At 41.3% G+C, this 7,433-nt stretch overlaps 1 long non-coding RNA gene across 2 annotated transcripts in view; it reads right to left on the bottom strand.

Annotated features, from left to right (window-relative positions):
* Nucleotides 1-7,433, bottom strand: part of LOC309807697 — a 63,703-nt gene continuing 56,270 nt past the window's right edge. Inside the window, exon 3 of one of the 2 annotated variants that reach the window (XR_014294627.1) lies at nt 1-661. This is a non-coding gene — a long non-coding RNA (uncharacterized lncRNA). Of the gene's footprint in view, nt 662-5,276; nt 6,252-7,433 lie in introns of those variants that run through there. The other variant, XR_014294626.1, reaches the window with a different exon arrangement.

Here is a 7,433-nt window from a genome sequence, read left to right as displayed (position 1 = left end):
TAAATAAATGAAAACTTAATAATAACATAGACATTAGGATGCAGGGTTAGGGTTAGGGATCCGGCCTCAGGTCTCCTGGTCCACGATGTTGACTTGTCAGTGATGTCTGTAGTGTGCTTCCAAGTTCAGAATTTAAGTGGTGCCAAAGGACCAAGGTGAGTTAAGACTAAAGCAGCCTTCTCCAAATGCCAGCTCCCTGAGCAGAATCACCTGGAGTCTGGGCTATAAAGCAGATTACTGGGCCTGACCTTGGGTGCATTCAGTAGTTTTTGGAGTCAGGGTCACCAAAGTCCAAGAATCGCACTTGAAAACAATGAATGGTTCAGGACTGGGGTTCAGAATGGAGAATTTGAGATAAAACTCCAATCATAAATGAGTCTCAATTCTGGTTAGAATTGACTAAGAATGTGAAAACCTTTATATCTGGACAGTTGCCACTTTGAAATCTGACATCCTTGCTCCTTCTCTTACTTCCAGATCACAGAGCCCAGGAGAGATGAGGATGTTCAACAAGAGGTCAATCCAGACACTGACGACAGCCGTGAAGAAGGAAGGGAGAAGCCTCTTGTGCAGATCATCGAGAAGAAGCCAGCATCTTCTAGAATGAGCGGAGGCCAGTTTTCGTGTTATACTCCTAGGAGCGGGGTGTGCTTCTAGGAGTCTGTGGCAGGACAATAAGAAAACAGGGTTTATTCAGATTCCACCCTTTTGGAAGGCACCACCTCAATTTTCAGATCATTTCATTTCCATCTCCCCTGAGACGAACATTGGAGGTCCCATTTTTTATACACTTGTTTGCCCCAGTCTAGAAGCATTTGAAGGTGGAGTGTAGCGGCTCAGAATAGGAGGGAATAACATTAAAATATATAATTAGGAAAAAAAAAAAATATATATATATATATATAATTACAGCCACAGGGTCATGACTCATGACTTAAGTTTCACTGGCTTATTTTGAAAATGTCACCTATAAAATTATTGTATTTTTATATTTTATATTTATATATTTATTTTAAATAGTTTTGAAATAGTCTTCATTTTGAAACATCTTATTACTACAAACTTTTGTGATGAGAACTGTAGCTGTTGTATATTTACACATATATACAGTTTTACTCACATTTTCAAGAGAGATTGTTGATTTTATCTATTACATCATATTTCCATTCTACTTATAGCATAGTGGGTATTTCCTCCCAATTCTTGTAAGCATAAATTTTGTATTTTTTTAGTTCTCATTATTGAATTGTGGGAATTCAGTCCTAATTTTTTAACTTGCCTCAGCATGTTTGTATGTTATTTTAGATTGTTCAAGAGTACCGTGCGATGCAGCTTTTGGGGAACTACAATAAAGACGAAAGTCTTCTCACAGTCAGGATGTGTGTGGTCATTACCAGTCGGCTTCGCCTCTTTGCTGTCCAACGAGGTGTTGCTTAATGGCGTTGTGATTATCCAACCACATTTCTTAACTCTGAAAAATAGTCCTCAATTATTTTTCATGTAGAGAAAACTACAGAAGATGAGGCAGGTCTTGCATCATTCAGGACTCCAATACTGAGAGACAACTCTTGGGTAAAAGGAAAGATAGCTTTATTGAGGAAGCCGGCAGTCCAGAAGAGAGGTGGACTCGTGTCCCGAAGAACCAACTCTCCCCTCCTGAAGTTTTGCTTGAGGACTATACAGGGAAAAGAGAAAGGGGCTACATGTTGAAGAGAGGGTTACAGGGTGCGTGATCAGCTCACGGTCATTCTTCTGATTGGTCAGTGGTGAGGTAACGGGGACTCAACATCATCAGCCTTCTGGTTCCAACTGGTCTGGGGTCTACGTGCTTGTGGGCAACATGCAGTTAACTTCTTCCACCTGCTGGGGGTTTCAGTCTCTGCCAAACAGCTCCAAGGATGTGGCTCAGAATATTACCCAATAGCCCTTGAGGAGGAACTAAAGGTCCTTGACTTTGTTTAACGGCCAAGAGACGATTATTTTGTCTTGGCTGTTTTTTCGGCCTCGCCACGCAACTTGCAGGATCTTAGTTCCCTGATCAGGGATCGAAAACAGGCCTCTAGCAGTGGAAGCGCAGAATCCTAACCGCTGAAGTGCCAGGGAGTTCCTGACAGTAGACTTTAAAAAAAAAAAAAAAACAGACCAAAAGGAACACAGTTTTAAGGAAGCTTAACTTTCTCAGAAATGCAGAAATTTTGTTGTGCATTTATTTTCTTTCTTTTTTTCCCCCAATACATTTATTTATATATTTATTTATTTTTGTCTGCGTTGGGTCTTCCTTGTTGCACGTGGGCTTTCTCTAGTTGCAGTGGAGAGGGGGCGACTCTTCATTGCGGTGCGTCGGCGTCTCCATGCGGTGGCTTCTCTTGTTCCGGAGCATGGGATCTAGGCACGTCGATTCCAGTAGTTGTGGCTCACGGGCTCTAGAGGTTTTTTATGTTTTGCAAGTATTCATCAAATGTTTATTGCTTGAATGAATGACAAATAATTTCTTCCAACAATCTTCAAACTGCTTAACACTATGACAATATTTAGCGTTTCAAATTTCACGTGACCTTAGTCTTTCCGTGCTCTAGTTTCTAAAAGCACGTGGGATCTTCCCGGACCAGGGCTTGAACCAGTGTGCCCTGCACTGGCGGGCGGATTCTTCACCAAGGAGCCACCAGGGAAGTCCCTGTGCATTTATTTTCAAAAAAATAATAAGGCCGGATGAATTCAGAACTAGGTGCAGAAACCTCTTCCAGTGAGATACAGAATCTCTGCTGTTTAGGCAGATTTAGAGAACAACTTTTCCAACCACTTATTAAAGAGACCAATACTCCATGAAAAAAATTTATCATTTGTACAGAGAGAAAACCAAACTCCAGCTTTGCATCAATATAATATTTGCTACTAAGAGAACCATAAGCTCTTTTTTGAAAATCTCTGGAATAAACATCAAAACTGAGCTGCCTTCGGCTCAGACAAATAAAATTCCCTTTCTACCCGTCTCCTACAACTTTCTATACCCATTCAGGTTGTGTCCTTCACTATCCTCTTTCTGGTGCTGGAACAATCAGTCATTTTACTTTAGGACCAAACGATTTTTGTTCCTGTTAATAAACAAAACTACATCGCATTATCTTGCATACAAAGTTGTACCTCTCGGTTGCTGGAACCAAGCAGGACCATGCAGGGCCCTTCCATGTCCCCTGCCTCTTGTCTGTAAAATAGCTGCAGTCTCCCAGGCCTCCCCTGAGTCACCAAAGAACAGGTTCAAGCAGTTACTGATTAGGACAACAGCAGTCACAGAATCTTTAGTTCCTCCCGAAGGACATAAGTAACAGTGTCAGACACACACTCCTAACTTGTTTTGCAGATACTAAAACCACTACAAGAGGAGAAAGCTAACTGTATGATGACCAGACTGGAGCTATGACACAAGCTGCTCCATCTTGAGCAGACCTGAACCAATGGCTTACACAATTCCAGGAACTGGCCTCAAGGAAATGGGAACAAACCAACACTGGAATTGAAGATTAACTGTGCCTGAAACAATCAACATGACACTGACCACACCGCTGCATGACCAATTTCAAGAGGATGGTCAGAGCTGACTGTGCTACTCTGCACGGAGCCCCCACCGGCACAGCCCAGAGACTTCCCGTTTTTTCCCTATCAACCCCTTTTCCCTCTCATTGGCAACTGGGAGATGGTATTGGGGACACTAGCCCACCATCTTCCCAGGTTGCCAGCTTCCTGAATAAAGCATCTTTCTTCTTCCACCAACCCTTGTCTCTGGAACACTGACTTCTGAGCGATGAGCAGCTGAACCTGAGTTCTGTTCCAGCCGATAACATCACTATGGGTCAAGCCTCATTCATAGTATATTAATACTAACTTTGAACCAAAGTTACTTCCATTTCACAAAGAAAACTAGGAGTGAATGATTGACAACTGCCCATCACACATCAGCATTTCAGGCTAGCACAGCTCATGAACACACATAACACAACTTTACACAGCCACAAACATCCCTTACACAACTTATTCAAGTGGCAGAGACAAACACATTCATTAACACACCCACAGACAGAGCCTCTAGGTAACAAGTAAACATATGCAGCAAGAGCATATAACTTGAGATTATGCTTAGTAATCAATGCCTCAGGTTTCTGTCTTGCTTACAAATGACCTCGGTATCCAATGATTATCCAGTAAGTAACACAATTTAGTATCAGTTCAAGGGTTTACGTAAACTGAAGATCTGGGAATTTATCGACAAGCTAACACAGTAGAAAACATAGTTACTGTTGAAAGAAAGTCTGTCAGAATAAAAACTAAATGTGGTTAAACACAAACTTACAGTTTTCATAACCTTAAACATTAAGTAGAAGTAATATGAGCTTAGTTGATGGGCACACCTATATAAATTTAGGAAGAACACACCCAAGTAGAATTGTTTTAAATGTATGCCTAATACTGATAAATAAGATACGAATAACTTTTTATTAAACCAAAAATATTAAACTAGCTTCATGTGTCAAAGATTTACCTAAATTATGTAAACTTGAAGTCTTTAAATTTCTGAGTTGATTTTTTTTTTTTTTTTGGCTGCACCGAGGGGCTTGCTGGATCTTAGGTTCCTGACCAGGGACTGAACCTGGACCCTGGCAGTGAAAGCACCGAGTCCTAACCACTGGACCGCTGGGGAATTCCCTGACTTGATTTCAATAAGAATATTTTTCTAGCACATTTAAAGTATTAGAAGTTCTAATTCCTTTCTCTCTGAGAATTTTAGGGATATATAATTTTTATAAGCACATTTGTATCTTTGTAAGCCAATCAGGACAGAAACCCTTTAATTTAACAGACTCTACAATCTACTTTAATAGATCCAGAAGTAGGAAAACATTACATACTCGCACTGTCAGAGGTAAAGACCTTTTTGAATTACAGACACACAGACATACAGAGAAATGGAACTTTTACCTGCAGTTTTAAGTCTTAGACTTGGGTCAGGAATAAACACTCACCAGTCTAGATATTAAAGAGCCGTTCTCATCCCATTGGGCAAGAGATTCTTCATTGATTTGAGCTTGTCAAAGTAGACAAATAGACAAACAGAAAAGACTAAGAAAAGACTAACAAACTAGATCCTCTGTTACCTCTCACGTAACTGAGATCAGTTCTGTAGAAACTTCATCCCTTTAGAGACCATCAAGTCTTCAAACGACAGAGCCAAACTCAGAACCACTGCTGCCACCAATGGGGAACCACTTCGCTGGAATCTGAAAACAAAGGAGAAACACAAAAGTAATAGAAGGGGAAACTAAAGAAACAGAAAGTGAGCCAAGTTCAAAGGCTGCTTGGGTTCACCCCTGGGAGAGGAGACAAGATGTACCTGGGCTTCACTGGCTCATGAAATACACCACTTGTTGCTGGGCTTTTACAGCTTTATTTACGTAGAACTGATATACAAAATCTAGCCCATGTTTAATGTATATAACTTGATGAGTTTGGACATATGCACACACCTGTGATACCATCACCACCATCACGGTAATATACTCATCACTTCCAAAAGGTTCCTTCTATCCCTCTGTGTGTGTGTATGTGCGTTAGAAAGACGTAACACAGCACCAGGTACATGAAAAGGTGCTCAACGTCACTAATCATCTGGGAAATGCAAATCAAAATCATCATGAGATACTACCTCACATCTGTTAGAATGCCTACAATTTTTTATTTTTTTTTTAAAGATGAGAGTTGTCAAGGTGGTAGAGAAATCGTAACCCTTGCATATTGTACGCAGGAATGTAACATTGTGCAGGCACTGTGGAAAACAGTATGGAGTTTTCTCAAAATCTTTTAAATAAAATTTCCATATGATCCAGCAATCCCACTTCTGGGTGTACAGGCCCAGCTCAGAGACACTGCAGCTTCAGTTCCAGAACACTGCAATGAAGCCAATACCGCCATAAAGCGAGTCACATGAAATTTCTGGTGTACCCGTGCATGAAAAGCTTCTGTTTACACTATACTGTAGTCTGTTAAGTGTGCAACAGCCTTGTGTCTAAACAAACAATGTACATACCTTTATTGAAATATACTCTGGGGAAGAGAAATATAGATAAATGGAACAGGATAGAAAGCCCAGAGATAAGCCCACGCACATATGGTCACCTTAGCTTTGATGAAGGAGGCAAGAATATACAATGGAGAAAAGACAGCCTCTTCAATAAGTGGCGCTGGGAAAACTGGACAGCTACCTGTAAAAGAATGAAATGAGAACACTACCTAACACCATAACACAAAAATAAACTCAAAATGGATTGAAGACCTAAAGGTAAGGCCAGACACTGTCTAACTCATAGAGGAAAACACAGGCAGAACACTCTATGACATAAATCACAGCAAGATCCTTTTGGACCCACCTCCTAGAGGAATGGAAATAAAGACAAAAATAAACACGTGGGACCTAATGAAACTTAAAAGCTTTTGCACAGCAAAGGAAACCATAAACAAGACAAAAAAACAACTCTCAGAGTGGGAGAAAATAGTTGTAAATGAAGCAACTGACAAAGGATTAATCTCCAAAACATACAAGCGGCTCACGCAGCTCAATATCAAAAAAACAAACAACTCAATCCAAAAGTGGACACAAGACCTAAATGGACATTTCTCCAAAGAAGATATAAGATTGCCAACAAACACATGAAAGGATGCTCAACGACACTAACCATTAGAGAAAGGCAAATCACAACTACGGTGAGGTATCAGCTCACACCACTCAGCATGGCCATCACCAAAAAATCTACAAACAATAAATGCTGGAGAGGGTGTGGAGAAAAGGGAACCCTCCCCCTGCACTGTTGGTGGGAATGTACATTGATACAGCCACTACGGAGAACAGTATGGAGGTTCCTTAAAAAACTGAAAATAGGGCTTCCCTGGTGGTGCAGTGTTTAACAATCCTCCTCCCAATGCATGGGACATGGGTTCGAGCCCTGGTCCGGGAAGATCCCACATGCCGCAGGGCAACTAAGCCCGTGTGCCACAACTACTGAGTCTGCACTCTAGAGCCCGCGAGACACACCCACTGAGCCCGCATGCCACAACTACTGAAGCCCGCATGCCTAGAGCCCGCGCTCCACAACAAGAGAAGCCACCGCAATGAGAAGCCCGCGCACCACAACACTGAAGCACCTGCTCGCTGCAATTAGAGAAAGCCCGCGTACAGCAACAAAGACCCAACACAGCCAAAAATAATGAATAGATAAAAATACATAAATTTATACAAAAAAAACCCAACTAACAATAGAACTACCATACGATCCAGCAATGCCACTCCTGGGCATATACGCTGAGAAGTCCATAATTCAAAAAGAGACACGTACCACAATGTTCGCTGCAGCACTATTTACAATAGCCAGGACATGGAAGCAACTTAA

The sequence above is a fragment of the Mesoplodon mirus genome (genome assembly GCF_964341445.2).
Source record: "Mesoplodon mirus genome assembly, chromosome: 7".
Classification (NCBI taxonomy): domain Eukaryota; kingdom Metazoa; phylum Chordata; class Mammalia; order Artiodactyla; family Ziphiidae; genus Mesoplodon; species Mesoplodon mirus.
The sequence above is the reverse complement of the archived record's forward strand: the minus strand, read 5'-3'. Positions and strand labels throughout refer to the sequence as shown.